The following is a 19047-nucleotide window of genomic DNA, read 5'->3' as shown; positions in this document are numbered from 1 at the left end:
TAAACAACAGTATTAATATTCTTAAATTCTCAAAGTTGTCTCCAAGATTCGTTTTCATCCATTCATATACATGTACATAGATAACTACTATGCACATGTGCATATCCACACACCTACATGATGCACAGGGTCCACTGACTTGAATTGAAATTCAAGCCTCCAAAGTATATGGTGCTTGAAGTAACAGAAGTCAAGGGAAATAAAATAATTCAGAGATTTATGTAACACTGATAGTTACTTCTCAAAAATCTCTATAATAACTTGCACGACGACAGAATTTCCCTAAGGCATCTGCTTCCAGACTAGTCATTTACTGTTCTTGAACTTATGCCAACCACCTTGATTTATTTCTGCCACTTCACTGACAAAACTATACAACATATTCACGGTCATCTCTCGGTTAAGTTTCAAAATGGGATATTGATATTCCAATATGACCACTGCTGCACTGTAAAGACCATCCTATGATATAATGAGGAGTTCATTTTACATAGTTCTTTCCTTTATCTAAAAGGCTCCTACAAGCTGAGGTTTTGCTACACACACTAGCTTTACATAATGTTCATTTTTACCCACTTTAGATAGGGTTCATTGAAATATGAAATTTTCATTATTAAAATGAAGTTTTATTGTATACTTACCGAACAATTATAGAGCCGTGATTTCCACGAGCGGCAGGATACTAATTCAAATTTAGCGCGTCGGCGTCGCCAACACTGGTGGTGATGACGTCATCTCCCTCCACTCGCGGGAGAACCAGGTACAACTGCCCAGGTGAATCCAATTCTTTCTGCCCGTCCGTCCACCTAAGGGGAGGAGGGTGGGTATAATCATAATTGTTCGGTAAGTATACAATAAAACTTCATTTTAATAATGAAAATTTCATTTTTATTGTAGTGTCTTACCGAACAATTATAGAGCTGATTACACATTTATGGGAAGGTGGATTCAGTGGACCACTATATTTTTAAATGGTTACATTTATTGCAATACCAGTAAACACTCAAGGTGTCTGTTGTACCTTACCTTGTAAGAGAGCTACAGCAGACTGTTACTGCCTCTGGTCGGTGCTCTTCTTACTATTGTAGAGGAATTGGAATTTGCCCAAAGTTAGCCTCTACAGGAGTGGAATCCTTCCGTAGTTCAAGCGAGTCAAGGCTGACTGACGGAGGATAGTAACAACAAAGATTGCCCTTGCCCTGGGCTAAGACCAGAAATTCAATCATACAAAACATTTGTCACCAAACACCAGATTTAAAAACATATATACCCAACCATTGTAAAATCTGACCTAACAGACTGGTGAGTATCCCAGGTACTCAGTACCCCCAGCTTCCCTTGAACTCGACAACCTATTCAAGGTGAAAAGTTAGCATAGAGGTGACGACCCCTGTGCCGTTTCTCCCAACACCATGCCAGAAACCGCCACCGGACCTAACGTTTTACAATTCTCGAAAACCGTTTCTATCTCTTTGAGATAATGACTCGCAAAAACCGAATTCGATCTCCAGAACGTGCTCTGAAGAATCGAAGCTAAAGATAAATTCTTTCTGAATGCTAAAGAAGTTGCCACTGCTCTAACCTCGTGAGCTTTAAACTCTCAGAACGGAAAGATTGTCGTTCTCGGACTGCGAGTGAGCTTCCCTGATAAGCTCTCTAATAAAGAACGATATAGCATTCTTAGAAAGAGGACGAGAGGGATTTTGAACCGAGGTCCAGAGCTTAGAAGATTGTCCTCTGATACCCTTAGTGGCAAACAGATACTGCTTAATAGCCCTGACTGGACATAAGAGCCTTTCTTCCTCCTCATGTCCAACCAAATCAGATAAGTTCCTTACCACAAAACTCCTCGGCCAAGGATTAGAAGGATTCTCATTTTTGGCTAGAAAGGTCAAAGATACCGAAAATACAGCATTGCCTTGAGAGAAACCGACTCTTTTGTCTATAGCGTGCAATTCGCTGACACGCTTAGCAGAAGCTAGTGCAATAAGAAAGAGTGCCTTCTTAGTCAAGTTCCTGAGTGAAGCCGACTTCAAAGACTCAAACGGTGGCCCCATGAGGAACTTAAGCACCACATCTAAGTTCCAAGCCACTGTATCTTGCGGGAGCTTAGTGGTTTCGAAAGACCTAATGAGGTCCGACAGATCTGAATTGGAGGAAATATCCAAACCTCGATGTCGAAAAACCGAAGAGAGCATGGCTCTATATCCTCTGATCGTCGAAGGAGCCAGTTTCTTAGAGTTCCTAAGAAATAGAAGAAAATCTGCTATTTCTGTTAAAGAGGTCGCAGAAGTAGAGACTTTAGCACTTCTACACCACTCTCTGAAGATTCTCCACTTCCCTTGATAGAGTTTGTTAGAAGACTCTCTCCTACAACGAGCGATAGCTTCTGCAGCTCTTCTTGAAAATCCTTTCGCTCTGACAAGATTCCGGACAGTCTGAACCCTGTCAGAGCTAGAGCGGACAAGTTTTGGTGGAACCTCTTGAAGTGAGGTTGTTTGAGAAGCCACTTCTCTGGAGGAAGAAGTCTGGGGAAGTCTACTAACAACTGGAGAAGGTCCGGGAACCACTCTTTCCTGGGCCAAAAGGGAGCGATTAACGTTAGCGTTACATTGCTGTGCGACATGAACTTGTTCAGCACCTCTCTTTTATCGACCGAACGGAGGGAATGCATAAGCTTCCAGACCCGACCAATCCAACAGCATTGCGTCCACCGACCAAGCTAGAGGATCTGGACCAAGCTAGAGGATCTGGGACTGGAGAACAAAAGAGAGGAAGACGGTTGTTCCTCGATGTCGCGAACAGGTCTATTGACGGTCGTCCCAAAGGCGCCAAAGTTTCTGACAAATCTTGTTGTCCAAAGTCCACTCCAGAGGTAACACTTGCTGTTGACGACTTAACTCGTCCGCCAGGACGTTCATCTTTCCCGGAACAAATCTCGGGACTAGCTGAACCTTCGCTTCGTTTGACCACAGGAGGAGATCCTTGGCTACTTCGTACAGAGAGAAAGACTGAGTCCCCCCTGTTTCCGCACGTACGAGAGAGCCGTGGAGTTGTCGGAATGCACTGCCACTACTCGGCCTTCTACTAAGCTCCGAAACTGTCTGAGCCCTAAGAAAATTGCTAACAGTTCCTTTACATTTATGTGGAACTTCTTCTCCTTCTCCGACCAAGCTCCTGAAGTCCGTTGATTTCCCAGTAGGGCTCCCCAACCTGTGTCCGATGCGTCGGAAAAGAACTGTAGGTTCGGGAGGATGGGTCGTAAATCTAACCCTTCTTCCAACCTTGCTCGAGAGAGCCACCACCTTAGGTCCTCTTTTATTTGATCTGTGACAGGAAAGGTAATCGAGTCTGGTTGTGTCTTCCTGCACCAAGAGGCTCTCAGGAAAAACTGCAGAGGTCTCAAATGTTCAGTTTCTTTTTCCCCAACGTCAACAAATTTCTCCACTGACGTCAATTTGCCCAGGAGACCTCATCCACTGATTGCAGAACTTTACCTTTTTGTCCAAGAACTCCTGAACTGTCTCCAGACAGCCTTGAACCCTCTTCGGGGACAGAAAAGCCCGAAAAACTTGAGCATTCAGAATCATCCCCAAATAAAGGATGCTCTGAGATGGAACCAACTGGGACTTCTGTTTGTTGACCAGAATTCCTAACTTTCTGGCAAGATCCAGAGTTGTTCCAAGGTCCTTCATGCACCGACTCTCTGATTCCGACCGGAGAAGCCAATCGTCCAGATAGAGGGAGATTCTTACTCCTAATATGTGTAGCCAGCTTCCTATCGGGGATAGAACCCTGGTGAAAACTTGAGGAGCGGTCGCTAGTCCGAAGCAAAGCGCCCGAAATTGAAACACCTTGCCTTCGAACATGAACCTCAGGTACTTCCGAGATTCGCGATGTATCGGAATGTGAAAATAAGCGTCTTGCATGTCCAGAGAGACCATCCAATCCCCCTGTCTGATGGACTCCAGAAATCGACCGAGTGGTCTCCATATGAAATTTTGTTTTCTGGACATGCAAGTTCAGGGCGCTCACATCCAAAACCGGCCTCCAGCCCCCTGATGACTTGGGAACTACAAAAAGGCGATTGTAAAAGCCTGGAGGAAATCCCCTTCTATCTGTTCTATCGCTTCTTTGAGAACAAGCGCTTCCACTTCTGCGGCTAGCGCCAGAAATTTGTCTGAGCCCGGAGAGTATGCCTGGAATGGAATTGGCACAGGTGAGAGCGAGGGAGGTGAAACGAGAGGAATACGATAGCCGAACTTGAGTACTTGCACTACCCAGGCTTCTGCTCCTCTGTTTTCCCATTCCTCCCAAAACAGAGCCAGCCTGGCTCCCACTGGTGCATGAAGAACCGAGCTTTCATTTGGAAGGTTTGTTAACCTTGGCCGAGGCCTTAGACTGAGGTCGCAAATTCGATTTCGGCCGAAAGAAGAGCTTGGGTTTTCTCCCTCGAAAAGGCGCTTGGGCCAGAGGAGAAACCGAAGGAACAGTCTCCACAGGAGCTTTAGGTCTCTTAGTAGACTGTGCCAGTAAATCCGAAGTAGATTTCTTATCTAGCGCAGACGAAATTGACAACACTACATCGTCTGGAAAGAGGTTATCTTTCACAAAAGGAGCAAACAAGAGAGCAGACTTCTGTTGGGACGTAACCCTTTTAGAAGCAAAGGAGCACCAAAGTTGCCTTTTCTTAAGGGTACCAAAGGCGATGAGCGAAGCTAACTCATCACATCCATCCCTAATGGATTTGTCCGCACAGGACAGAACACCAATCCAATCCTCCGCTAACTCCTGGGAAAGAGAAGGACAGTCCTTCGATCTTGGCCGCTAAAGCGCCAATAGTCCAATCAAGGAAGCTAAAGACTTCCAAAAGTTTAAATTGATTCTTTACAACGTGGTCCAACTCAGGCGCTGTAAAGAAAACTTTCGCTGCGGCGAAAGCAGATCTTCTAGAGGAGTCGATTAAACTGGAGAAGTCTCCCTGGGAGGAGGCAGAAACTCCCAGAGAAGGAGCTTCCCCAGTTACATAAAAACCTATACCTCTTACGAAGCAACTTAGAGGGAGGGTAAGCAAAAAGAGCCTTCCCTAAGTCTCTTTTCATAGACATCCATTTCTCCGTCTCTTTCAACGAATGTCTAACCGCTTTAGATAGAACAAGTTTTGGGAGGAGAGGGTCTGAAGTTTTCCTCCTCATCAAAAAAGTCGAAGTTGGGGAGCGCGGAGCCGCTTTCTCAAAATAATCTGGATAAGATACCAGAAGAAATCTAAGGAGACGTGAATAACACGAGAGGTGATGTGAATCCTCCTCCTCTACTTCTTCTTCATTCTCCGATACCGCCGAAGAAGTAGACGGAACTACAACCGGATCTGAAGGTTTCGAACCACCCTTGGACTCATTCATCCAGTTGGTTAACATCTCTAACTGCTTGCGCAAAGGCGCCAGAGACGAATCAAAAACAGTTAACGAAGGCTTGGAAGAGCCTAAATGTTCAGCAGGAGGCGGAAAAAAACTACTTGCGCCTCGCTCGGAGCCGCCGAAATTCGAGGCGAAACAGGCGCATCAGGCGTAACAGACTCAAAAAGCGCCTAAAGAAAACACCCGTTAGAACAACTGCTTAGCCTACCCAGCGCTAAAACCACAATCTCTACTAGTAGATGGAGCCGAAAAAGGCACAGATTGAGGCGACGAACGAGCCGCTAACGGCCGCGGCGCAACCCTACTCTCAGGCTCCTTATACCGCTTGACTGGAGGAGGCGAAGAATCGGCGCCTGAACGCCTCTTTAGGGACGCGAAACGGGCGAATCTCGCCAAGAGCGCCGCGCGACCGGAGACGAATCGCTTGAATCATTCGAAAGGCGTCTGACCGCAACACCTTTCCAACGCTTAACCGAGCCCTGTTGAGGCGCAACAGGCTCAACAAGAGAGGCGCCTGTCTGTGGGCAAATCCCGATCGACTCCCTTGGACTTCCGGTATGTCTTCTCCCCGGTGCGGGGGAGCTGGACAGTGACCTTTGTCTAGGAGACGTGTCAGGACAGACAGACGCACCCTCAACTACACTCTTACCTGAGTTCTCCAAAAACGTCTTAACTGAATTACCAAGTTGCAAAACCGTATTCGCTAGTACCGAAAATTTCTGATCTAACCTCGATTCCAGACTGGCAATGGTGTCGGAAGAAACTACACGGGAAGCCGGAGAAGTGGGATTAGTAGGAGGAATAGGAGGTGTAGTTAAAGGAGACATAACAATTTGAGGAGAAACAGAAGGAACAGATGCATCGCAAGACGAAGCAGAGCTAAGTCTACTTTCCCTAAGCGCTGCTTTTCTAATTCTGTCTTTAGCTAATTTCTCCGAGTATGAACTAAAAAACTTCCATTGAGAATCAGCCCAATCACTACACTCGTTACATGTTCGATCTGCTGAACAAACCTGTCCCCTACACTTAACACATTTAGTGTGAGAATCATATTCTAACTTGGATAATCTAGTTTTACATCCTGAGATGCAAAACCTAACTCCCGACGGACTAGAATCCGACATGGCAACGCCTAAATAAAAAGCAAAATAACAACAACGCCAAAAAGAGTACTTCACCAATTCCGAAGATCAATTCCACCAGAAAAAAAAGCGAAGCAAAGTCATCCAACCGCACCGACCACCGATGTTCACCGGACGCCGGCAGGAAAAGAATTGGATTCACCTGGGCAGTTGTACCTGGTTCTCCCGCGAGTGGAGGGAGATGACGTCATCACCACCAGTGTTGGCGACGCCGACGCGCTAAATTTGAATTTAGTATCCTGCCGCTCGTGGAAATCACGGCTCTATAATTGTTCGGTAAGACACTACAATAAAACAAGATACTATATTAGTTGCATCACCCAAAGCTATTTCTCAACAATAGCTTCAATACATTCCACTCAATCCAAAAATAAGCCCTTAACAGAATTATCGCACTCCTTTACTAAGGGTACTCTTTAACAACTTCCTCTATAACAGACCCAGCAACAAGTCTTGAAAAGCCGGATCACCAGTAATGGAAATAAATATTCCATATGTCTCAAACTAATACCTGTAAGGCAAGCATCAATCCAACTTCAGGGATAGCTTAAGCAATGTCCAACTTTTAAAAAAGTGGCATACGTAATTCTATAATTGTTGAAAATTACGTCTTCTCCAGAATTATCATAGACACTTAACAGAAAAGGATGGTTAACTCACCGTTGTTGGCCAGGGGTTACGAGTACGGTGAAGGGAATAATCATATAAACTACTTTATTCTTTCCATTTAACATCCCTCAGGAATACTATACTACAACTGTAATTGACAAAAGTGACACATTACTGTACTACAGTAATTTATTTTCTATATAAATTTTTGCACATGAACACCAGTTGTATATACACATATGTATGGTATATTTTGGAGCACTACACCTACACTTCCGACAGTTACGTCGCAGCTGATTGGGGTATCTTTGCCATTTCCTGTGCCAGCTGGGTCATCTCAGATACCACATTTTACTTGCTTTATGTCAGGTGATAACCATGAAAAAAAGTTACTTATACTAAGTACCTGGGGGCTGTGCTGTATATATCTTGGAGCTCTACACTACTGAACATACTATACACAGAACCACATTTAACTTTCTTTTTGTAATGACATGCTAATTTTTACTAAACTGGTTCGTGGCCTTTTAGCATGTTCCAAGGGAATGAATGCTTGTTACACGATGCTAAAACTACGTTGAAGTAACAAAATGCTGCTCACAGACAAGAAATTTAACTATACAGCACATTTTATGTCAAAGGGCCATCTTCAATATCAACACTTGACCACAGACTAGTTTACATACCTCATTAGAGATAACATGAAGGCAATTAAAAGTCACTTCATAGGCTAAGTGACAGTGAAATTCTTGTATGCCGTACAAGCGTACATAGTCAATTTGTACAAATATGATATTGTTATGATACAATAAAGTTTCATACATACTTACCTGGCAGATATATACATAGCTATCGACTCCGTCGTCCCCGACAGAAATTCAAATTTTGCGGCACTCGCTACAGGTAGGTCAGGTGATCTACCGCCCTGCTCTGGGTGGCAGGACTAGGAACTATTCCCGTTTTCTAATCAGATTCTCTCTTCCACCTGTCTCCTGCGGGGAGGCTGGGTGGGTCTTCAATTGTATATATCTGCCAGGTAAGTATGTATGAAACTTTATTGTATCATAACAATATCATTTTCATACATTCAACTTACCCTTCAGATATATACATAGCTGATTGACACCCTTTGGTGGAGGGCAAGAGACAGCTAACTAACTGACTAGACAGGTAAACAACATATGTTGTAGGTATAAATAAACCTTAGTTCCTACCTTATTAGATGGAAGACTTCGTGGCTACTGCCCAGGAGTCTGCTTCATCTCAAGAGCCTTAGCGAGATAGTGATCTGTGGCCAAGAGTTCTTGTGGATCTGTCGATGGGGTCTCATCCACTTACTCAACAGAACCTAACTGGCGTTTGTCAATGGGAGCACATCCGCTTATATGACAACACGCCTTTATTTAAGGAGCACACAACCGATCCCGATCACCCGAACCTAACACCCGTGTTAGTTCTAAGATTGCCAAGAGCTATCCCCAAACTCTTAGCAAACAACCACAAACTCAATAACCACACATACAATAATACAAAAAAAAAAAATATTTTTTGTACCCCTCTAAAAGTCAGCTGTCACTCGATCTCCTAGTGAAGAGAAGTGAAGGTCGCCTGTGCGACACCTGACACTCCCATGCACAGGAAACTCAAGAACACATCCAACAAGAGGGTTACATACAATATTAAGGATCGGTGCTAGCTCCCTTACCCAGAACCGCCTGTGCTGACACAAACGGACCTAGAGAAAAACATTTCTCATACGTAACTCGCACGTCTTTTAAATAATGAGATGCAAACACAGAGTTGCATCTCCAATAAGTTGCGTCCAAAATGTTTTTGAGTGACATATTTCTTTGGAACGCCACAGAGGTTGCGATTGCCCTAACTTCGTGGGCTCTCACTCTTAAAAGATTAAAAGAATCATCTGGACAATTCTTATGAGCTTCCATAATAACACTTCTAACAAAGAAGGCTAAGGCGTTCTTGGACATTGCTCTCTTGGGGTCTTTTACTGAGCACCAAAGACCTTTTTGCGAACCCCCAACCTGCTTCTTCCTGTCCAGATAAAATTTTAGAGCTCTAACTGGGCAAAGGGATCTTTCTGCCTCTCTGCCCACCAAACTAGAAAGTCCTTTTACCTCGAAGCTCCTGGGCCAGGGATTCGAAGGGTTTTCGTTTTTGGCAAGAAAGAGAGACTGGAATGAACAAATTGCAGAGTCTCCTTTGAAGCCAACTCGTGATTCAAGGGCGTGCAACTCACTGACTCTTTTTGCCGTTGCAAGAGACATCAGAAACAAACACTTTCTAGTGATATTACGAAATGAAGCAGTGTGTGGTGGTTCGAATTCTTCGGAGGATAGAAATTTAAGAACCACATCTAAGTTCCAGCTTGGAACCTTAGGTTCAAGTGACTTTGATGTTTCGAAGGAACGAATGAGGTCGTGCAAATCCTTATCATTCGTTAGATCTAATCCCTTGTTTCTAAAGACTGCTGACAGCATACTCCTGTACCCCTTAATAGTCGGTACAGAGAGATGCGACTTTTCTCTAAGAAACAGAAGGAAATCCGCAATTTCGGTCACAGAGGTACTGGAAGAGGACAGCTTCTTCGACCTGCACCAGCTTCTGAAAACTTCCCACTTCGATTGGTACACTCGCCTAGTAGATGATCTGCGGGCTCTAGCAATTGCGCTTGCTGCCTGGCGAGAAACCCTCTCGCTCTGACAAGTCTTTCGATAGTCGAAAGGCAGTCAGAGCAAGAGCGGGTAGATTTTGATGGTACCTCTCGAAGTGGGGTTGTTTGAGCAGATCTATTCTGTTTGGAAGAGATCTGGGGAAGTCCACTGTCCACTCCATCACCTCTGTGAACCAAATTTGAGCTGGCCAATACGGAGCAATCAGAGTCATTTTGGTTCCTTCGGATGCCACGAATTTTCTGACTACTTCCCCCAGTATCTTGAACGGGGGAAAAGCGTAAACATCTATCCCTGACCAGTCCAGGAGGAAGGCGTCTGTTGCATAAGCCCTGGGATCTTCCACTAGGGCACAAAATGTGTCTATCCTTTTGGAGAGGAATGTGGCGAAAAGATCTATTTGAGGCTTCCCCCAAAGGAGCCAAAGGCTCTGACAGACTTCTGAGTGGAGTGTCCATTCTGTGGGAAGGACCTGGAACCTCCTGCTCAGTCTGTCCGCTCTCACATTCCTCTCCCCTTGGACAAACCTCGTTAGAAGAACTACCTTCCTTTGGTTCGCCCAAATCAACAGATCTCTTGCCAGCTCGTACAGAGCGAAAGAGTGAGTCCCTCCTTGTTTCTTGACATAAGCCAGAGCGGTCGTATTGTCTGAGTTTATCTGTACGACCTTGCCTCTGACTATATGTTCGAAGCTCTTTAGCGCAAGGTGAATTGCTAAAAGCTCCTTGCAATTTATGTGCCATGACACCTGTTCTGCCGACCAGGTGCCTGACACTTCTTTGGATCCCAATGTTGCACCCCAGCCCGACTCCGACGCGTCTGAGAACAATGTCAGGCTTGGGTTCCGTACTTGCAGGGACACTCCTTTGTTTTCTTTTAAGGGAATCAACCATCACTTTAAATGATTTTTTATTTCCTCCGAGATTGGAAACGTGTCCGAGAGCTGTCCTGTCTTCCAACTCCAACTTCTTCTCAGGAAGAACTGAAGCGGACGAAGATGTAGTCTTCCTAGGAGAAAGAACTGTTCGAGCGAGGAAAGGGTCCCCAGAAGGCTCAGCCATTCCCTCGCTGAAGTGCGCTCTTTCCCTAAGAAGTTCGATACTGTGGCACAGCCTTTCTTTATTCTCTCTTGAGAGGGAAAAACTCGAAAACCCCGAGAATCCATCTGAATCCCCAGATAAACCACGTTCTGGCTGGGGATCATCTGAGACTTCTCGAGGTTCACGATCAATCCCAATGATTTTGTCAATTCCAGTGTTGTTGACAGGTCCTCCAAACACTGATTTTGAGACCTGGCTCTGATGAGCCAGTCGTCCAGGTACAGGGAGACGTTTATCCCTTTCAAATGTAAATGTCTTGATACATTTTTCATCACGTCCGTGAAGACTTGAGGAGCCGTGGAAAGGCCGAAACACAGGGCCCTGAACTGATAGATTCTTCTCTCGAACATAAATCGAAGGTACTTCCTCGACGAATGGTGGATCGGGATGTGGAAATATGCGTCCTGAAGGTCTAGGGACGCCATCCAATCTCCTTGCCGCAGTGCTGCAAGGACTGAAGCAGACGTTTCCATGCTGAACTTCTGTTGTTTTACGAATTTGTTCAGCGCACTTACATCCAGTACCGGTCTCCATCCCCCCGAGGCTTTTGCTACAAGAAACAAGCGATTGTAAAACCCCGGGGAGCTGCAATCCAGCACGAGCTCTATTGCTCTTTTGTCCCACCTCTGTTCCACCATCTGACGAAAAGTATCCATCAGAACAGGGTCCCTGTATCTGGCGGACAATTCCCTCGATGATGTTGTCAAGGGAGGAATGTCCTTTAATGGGATGAGATAACCCTTCTTGATGATTGACATCGTCCAAGGATTCGATCCTATGTCTTCCCAGGCTTTCGCAAAGAAATGTAACCTGGCTCCTACAGGTGTCTGGAGGACAGAATTCTCACTTTCCCTTCTTAAAGGGACGGAAGGAAGACCTGCCCCTTTTCTCGGTTGACTTCCTTCTGGCGATAGATCTAGCTGGAAGGCCTCCTCGAAAGGGCTGCTGCTGAGCTGGACGAGCCACTTTCTTTTCCTCACTGGCCACAGGCCTATTTTTCCTTGAGGATTGTCTAAGGAGATCCTGGGTGGCCTTTTCAGTCAGCGAATGAGCAATATCCTTCACCAACTGCGAGGGAAAAAGATGTTCTGAGAGAGGCGCAAACAATAAGGCGGATCTTTGCGAAGGAGAGACGGCCTTCGTGAGGAAAGCACTGTGAACCGCCCTCTTCTTTAAAACTCCTGCACCAAAGAGGGAGCATACTTCAGCCGATCCATCCTGAACAGCCTTATCAATGCATGTGAGGATGCTATTTAGGGTTTCTGGGTCCAGTTGTTCCTTTTCATGAGACTTCTTGGCAAGAACCCCAAGGGACCAATCTAAGAAGTTAAAAACTTCTAAAGTGTGAAAAAGCCCTTTGAGGAGGTGGTCCGTTTCCGAAAGCCCCCATGTTACTTTTGCTGCATTCAAGGCGTGTCTTCTCGATGAGTCTACTAAACTCGAGAAGTCTGACTCAGCTGAAACGGACAGAGACAATCCCATATTTTCTCCCGTTTCGTACCAAATGCCTCTCCTCCCTGTAAGTTTAGTGGGAGGCATACAAAAGACCGTCCTTCCTAACTCCTTCTTCTTCTTGAACCAGGAGTCAAGAGATTGAAGCGCCCTCCTCATAGATATAGCAGGCTTCATTTTTAGGAAAGAGGAAGACTTGTGTGTTTTCGTGCTCGAGAACAGAGAGCGTGGAGAAGGAGGAGCGGCTGGCGTTAAAGAGTCTCCATATTCTTCCAAGAGAAGGGACGAAAGAACTTTGTAATTAGAAAATCCTTCCTTCATTTCATCCTCCGAGGCATCTTCTGGGTTCATAGGCTCGGAAGGAGAAGGCTCCCTTCTTTCTTCTGTTTCTTCCCTTACTCTCTTCCTTTCTGAAGAAGCACTCCTAATTGAAGAGGGGCTAAGAGTTACTCTCTCTTTGCTAAAAGATTGACGCTTGGATGACTCCTGTCGGATGTCAGGCTCTTCATGCAGGGAATGCGCCTGGTGTACAGCAGGAGTATCTCGCCTGGAAGGAGTAACGTGTTTGGAATACTCCTGGCGCTTGGCAGGCACAGCGCGCCTCGAATACTCCTGGCTTCTGGTAGGCGCATCTTGTTCCGAATACTCCTGGCACCTGGGAGGAGTATTAAGTTCAGAATACTCCTGGCGCCTGGGAGGAGTATTAAGTTCAGAATACTCCTGGCGCCTGGGAGGAGTATAAGGTTCGGAATACTCCTGGCGCCTGGGAGGAGTATTAAGTTCAGAATACTCCTGGCGCCTGGGAGGAGTATCGAGGTCCGAAGACTCCTGGCGCCTGGCAGGAGTACGTCGCTCCAAATACTCCTGATCCTTGGAATGCGTATGGTGTTTAGTAGGAGTATTGATCAAGGTAGGCGCTTTCCGTTTAACAAGCGCTCTACTCCTAACAGGATCTTCTTCTTCAGTTAACTCTTGGCGCTTGGTTGAAGATCTTGAACGTTGTACTGCATACTCTGGCTCTTTGCGCCTACTCGGAGCCTGGCTCCTGGCTGGAGCCGCACTCTTGACAGGAGTAACTTCCTTTCTTACTTCTCTCCTGTCTAACGCATCGCTCCCCCCAGAGATGGCCGCTTGTGCGACAACTCCCCTGTAGGGTTCGTCGCGCCCGACAGGAGATCGGTATTTAGATCTTTTAATAGGAAGCCTATCATCCTTCTTACAAGTAGGCTCCTTATATAGAGCTCCTACCAACGAGGCTAATTGTTCTTGCATATTCATTAAAATTTTCCTGGTTGAGGAATCTTTCGAATCAGGAGTGGGAGATCTGGAAGGCGCTCTAGGATCTCCTCCAGACCCAGAGTCTGAATGTTTTCTAGCCTTCTTTATTACCGAAGGCGCTCCTTCTTCAGAGAAGCGCTCGGGACTAGAATTGAGTTCATGTTCTTTCATACTCCTCTTCAGCGGACGGGAAAGTTTCGACTCCTTCCATCCTCTTCTCGGAGAGGGCGAACTAGAAGACGAAAAGCACTCTCGAAGGACGCTTTTCCTATAGCGGTCCTTGGCAGTTTGTGATATGATACATTCTGCCGAAGGGACGCCTGATCGTTGGGGATTCTCCACAACCCCCGTACGGCTTTCGACTTTCCTTCTCCTCCGGGCCAGGGAGCTTGGAAGAGGTCTAGGCCTGGGAGCGTCGCAGAGACGACCAGACGCCCCCTCCACTACACTGGGGACACTAATATCACTAGCGAAACCACATTCACTTTCCTTAGCTTCCAATGCTGCCATTTTTTCCTGCATTTTCTGAAGGGAAGCTCTGAGTTCCGCTATTTCCGAAGCAGAACTAGAGGGATTAGCAATTTGTGAACGGGCTGAAACAGAATGGGCATGATTATCAGAGGAAGAAGCTACAGAACTAGACAGTAAATCATGAGATGTAGACATTCTGCGGGTTTTGTAAGCCGCCTTCCTCTCTCTATCTTTCTCTAACTTCTTCAAGTAAGAAGTTAGATTCTTCCACTCTTGTGCACTCAATTTCTCACACTCGTTACACGTATTCTCAATCGAGCATTCAACCATTCTACAACCACTACAAGTAGTATGAGGATCTACCGAAGCTTTCGGAATCCTCACCTTACAGCCCTCATTCACACACACTCTGAAACTAACACTAGAGTCAGACATATTCACGAATTCCAAAAACCAAGTCCAAAAAACAGTCCACGATAGCGAATGCCAAACAACGATCCAAGTACGTCACCAAATATCAGCGAGAGATGATCAAAAGCGTTGCGAAAAAAGAATTCTAGTCAGGAGGAAGTAACAACAATGTTGATACCACCGGCGACAGAGAGAATCTGATTAGAAAACGGGAATAGTTCCTAGTCCTGCCACCCAGAGCAGGGCGGTAGATCACCTGACCTACCTGTAGCGAGTGCCGCGAAATTTGAATTTCTGTCGGGGACGACGGAGTCGATAGCTATGTAGTATATATCTGACGGGTAAGTTGAATGTATGAAAATAGATAACTATATGGTATAAGTACCATCGTAGCACTCTCCTACATGCAACTTAATATGGACATTAATTTCCTTTTTCAGTTGTGCCTTCTATGGATGCAGCTTTGCAGCTTTAAGATACATTTCCCTAGGCAGTGCTTCAGCTGAGAAAACTAAAGAATTACAATGATTTTGAGCAAAATTTGAAATACTAATCCCATTGTTAGTTAATTTAGTGTTGAAAGTGTATTACAGGGCAAAGCAATACAGAACTACCATGTCTATTCATTTCCTGGAACAGTGCTGGAGGTATATTGTAATGATAAAATATAAATCTTACTTAGTACCTGCTGTTAAAGTCAGCTTATATCTCTTGGGCTATCAGTGTGGAGATGTAAACTATCTTAACAGAAGGTAAGATTAATTCCAAATAAATGATTTTGAACAATTATTGTTCACAAATTACCTCGGCTAACATTACGTGCCAATCAGAAAAACCTAACCCTACAAAGATAAACAACCAACCTAAAGATAATTAGCCTCCACTAGGTCAAGATACTCTTTAAATATTAGGAATTTACTTATTCTTAGCAATCGGCTTGTTTCACTAGCCAGTATCACCCTCAACTTAACAGAAACTTTGGGAGTATGGCTTCCTGATATGTAACAGTGTCTGTTACATAACAAAGAGACTGTATTATAGCCTGCACTTGAACATTACCTAGATACATATAGCTAACAGCAATGTCATATAAATTCCAAATCCAAACAAACGCATAGTTTACTTTTAAAATTTAATTAGTTTTGATTTATATAGATTTTTGGCATTATGCCAAGCACTAGGGCATCTTAGACCATTTAGCGCTGAAATGAAAATTTGACAGTAAAAGGTTTGAAAGGTGTAACAGGAGGAAAACCTTGCAGTTGCACTATAAAGCAATTGTTAGGAGAGGGTGGCCAGCAAGATAGAAGAAAGAGAATATGTACGGAGGTACAGTAAAAATGAATGACAGTAGTTGCAGCTAGGGGCCTAAGGGACGCTCCAACGAACCTCAAGTAATGCCTACATTGCACCAAATGAGGTGCACTGACAGCACTACCCCTTAACAGGGAAATTCAATTTGAGAGAGATAGTATTTAACAAAGTACTATACCAAATCACAAAACAACAAATACTAATCATCATAATTTCGCTGATGATTACAGAAGTCTGTTAGGTTGTGTCACTGTATCTTCCACTATGAGTCACTACTGATTCAAGAAATTCTAACATTATCAAGATAGTATTCTCCAAATATAAAGAACGACTATTTGTCAATAATGTATAGAATAAAATGAATGAGGCTAAGCATTTGCACCACATCTGTTAAACAAAATTCTAACATTCAATAATAATGGTGCCTCAGACATTATTAAAGAACTGTAGAAACCACAACGAGAATGCAGTTTCTCTTGCATGTCAAGATGCTCAAGAGGAAAAGTATATGACCTATATTATGAGAGAAGTAGGGCTTCTGTCTATTACTTTAGTAAAAAATGTATTTATAAAACATCTTAAAACAGATGCCTTCTGAATATTGACAGAATTGAAAACCTTCCATGATAACCTGGCAAGACTACACCAGTGGAACTGCACTTTTATCTAGTAATAAAATTCAAACTTATATTCTTTCTAAAATACACATGCATACGATGGAAACAAGGAAACAAGGAAACAAAGAATGTTTACAAATTACTCCAATCATTTCTCTCATATCCAGTGACATTTATCCCACTCAGAGATATGCTTGCCTGTCAAGATGGCCATTTGAACAAATACTGTGCAGTTTCCAATGGTTTCTTTAAGAGCTAAAGAGACAGTAATTAATCTTCAAGAGAACTTCTAGTGAGACATCTTACTGTCTGGATGTCTTTCTCTTAAACACAAGTTGTCCCAACTCTGTACTAGGCTAAATTTATAACATAAACAAGCACTAAAGCTTGAACTGGAAAACATCGCACAAGAGATTTCCCTAAACATCACAGTTTAAAACTGCCAAACACTATAAAACTACACATCATTAGAAATTTTTACCATTCCTGGTCGTACTTCTCCAATTATATTCAGTCGCCCAATCCCAGATCTCTGGTTGTATTCACAGTGGCGAGTTTTGATCCTAATTGGTGGTTTTGTTATTTTTGGTAACCATGTGAATTTCTAAGTTTTATTTTTTATCTATATCCTCTTACCTACCACTCACATCTGTTGTTCATAGTCACATTCATTTGATTTTTGGAAGTACTATGTTGCAAAACCTGATTTAATTACTGACTTGATACATGTTTGAAAATAATTATAATTTGACAAATATTGATATACATAATTTTTATTTTTTTAGTTTTCAAGGGTATTTTTATATACCTGTTTACTTACACTAACATTTACTTTTTCGCTCGATGATAGTGAGATAACATTTGAATTTCCCTTATACTGTTGCATACTTAAAATTTCCCTTATACTGCTTTCTTAAAATTTCCCTTATACTTCATACTTAAAAAGTCCTAAGCCCTAACTGGAAGTTCCTGGAATTCAAACAACTTTATATCAGCTTCCAATAAATGTTTACGTACCTATTTTAGCATCTATTTGTTCACTCTGCCCTACAGAACTTGATTCTTATTTCCACTGATAACGTGCATGGAAAGTTGAATTCTGATTTATTGAACAGTGTTCTATATAGGCAACATTCTTGATACTGTGCAGTTTCATGCCAACTCAAGTTCAAAGAGAACTATGTACGTAACTACAGTACAACATACTATGTAACTACAGTAGTACTTTGAATGTGATGTACCTTAAAAACCATGATTCTATAGTCAAAGTACATTTCTTTATAGTAATTTTAATTTTTTCCCATTTCAGTATTGCCTATCATCTCTTAAAATCATTCACATACCAATACCATTTGTCAGCATGACATCTAAATATAGATATGTAAAACAGTACTTCAAGTAACATGACTTACTACAAATGCAATGAGGGTTCAGCCATGATACTCACAAACTGTAACTGAATCTACTCTTCAATGGCCAACAAGGTTAGGTCCCTTGGACCTCAGCATGAGAAAAGGAAAAAGCACATTGCATTATTCAATATCTAGGACAAACTACGACTGTGTTCGAGTTCACTTTACATCACCAAACTAAATTTCTATTACCTTTATGAAGTGGAAATTTTAATACTTAGTATACATCTACAATAATTTAAGATCTTTTAAAATGCCATTTCTTTAAAAGTCATCTTTACCATTCCAACTGGTGCTAACCCAGCATAATTCCATATCTCCATGAGAGTTTTACAGTTCATGGAATTTTTCTTGAACTATGGTACTATGTATGGATTTCTCTCTTGCACCCACAAGCCTCTGCACTGTGAAACTTAGTTTATATACAATGTTTAACTGTAAACCTCCATAAAAGATGTTTGCTTAATATCTTATAAAAAGAGAACTATTAATGCTGTAATTGAGCACATCTGTTAAGGACACAGAGGCATTTATGCAGCAGTACATCCTTTGACACTATGAAAGCCCCAGACGTATTTTTGTAAAAAGATTAGTTGAAGGATCTCTTAAAAGTAATATGTGAACCAATAGATTCTGTGTCTTATATTGTACATATTTCTATATTATTCATACATTTTTGCATGGGATAATACCAGTTAATGGTATATACATTTCATAATTCAAACCCTTACCGGAAAAATGCATGATTTCATTTACTGGGTTAAAACCTAACACACCTACATATAATACCACCTAGTCATGTTTCTTGAGTCATTGTGTTTGGCTACAGGAATTGCTTTTATGTACGTACAAGGAAAAAGTGTACAATCTCATCAAATTGAAAGTTCAGTACAAAGAGACAAAAAGGAACAATGAAGACACGGCAGCAAGGAATTTATATATATATATATATATATGTATCCTAATATATATGTGTGTATGTATATGTAAATATATCTATTATATATATATATATAATATATATATATATATTTATATATAGATATATATATATATATATATATATATATATATATATATATATATATATATATATATATATATATACACACACACACACACACACACACATAC

The 19047-nt window shown here is 42.8% G+C and overlaps 1 protein-coding gene across 1 annotated transcript in view; it reads right to left on the bottom strand.

Moving 5' to 3' along the window:
- LOC135223845 (serine/threonine-protein phosphatase 2A 56 kDa regulatory subunit epsilon isoform-like) overlaps positions 1–19047 on the bottom strand; it is a 61591-nt gene that overhangs the window by 29748 nt on the left and 12796 nt on the right. The gene's annotated exons all lie outside the window — the stretch shown is intronic.

Source organism: Macrobrachium nipponense, chromosome 10 (genome assembly GCF_015104395.2).
Source record: "Macrobrachium nipponense isolate FS-2020 chromosome 10, ASM1510439v2, whole genome shotgun sequence".
Classification (NCBI taxonomy): domain Eukaryota; kingdom Metazoa; phylum Arthropoda; class Malacostraca; order Decapoda; family Palaemonidae; genus Macrobrachium; species Macrobrachium nipponense.
Note: the sequence above shows the minus strand (reverse complement) of the source record. Positions and strands in the feature narration are given on the sequence as shown.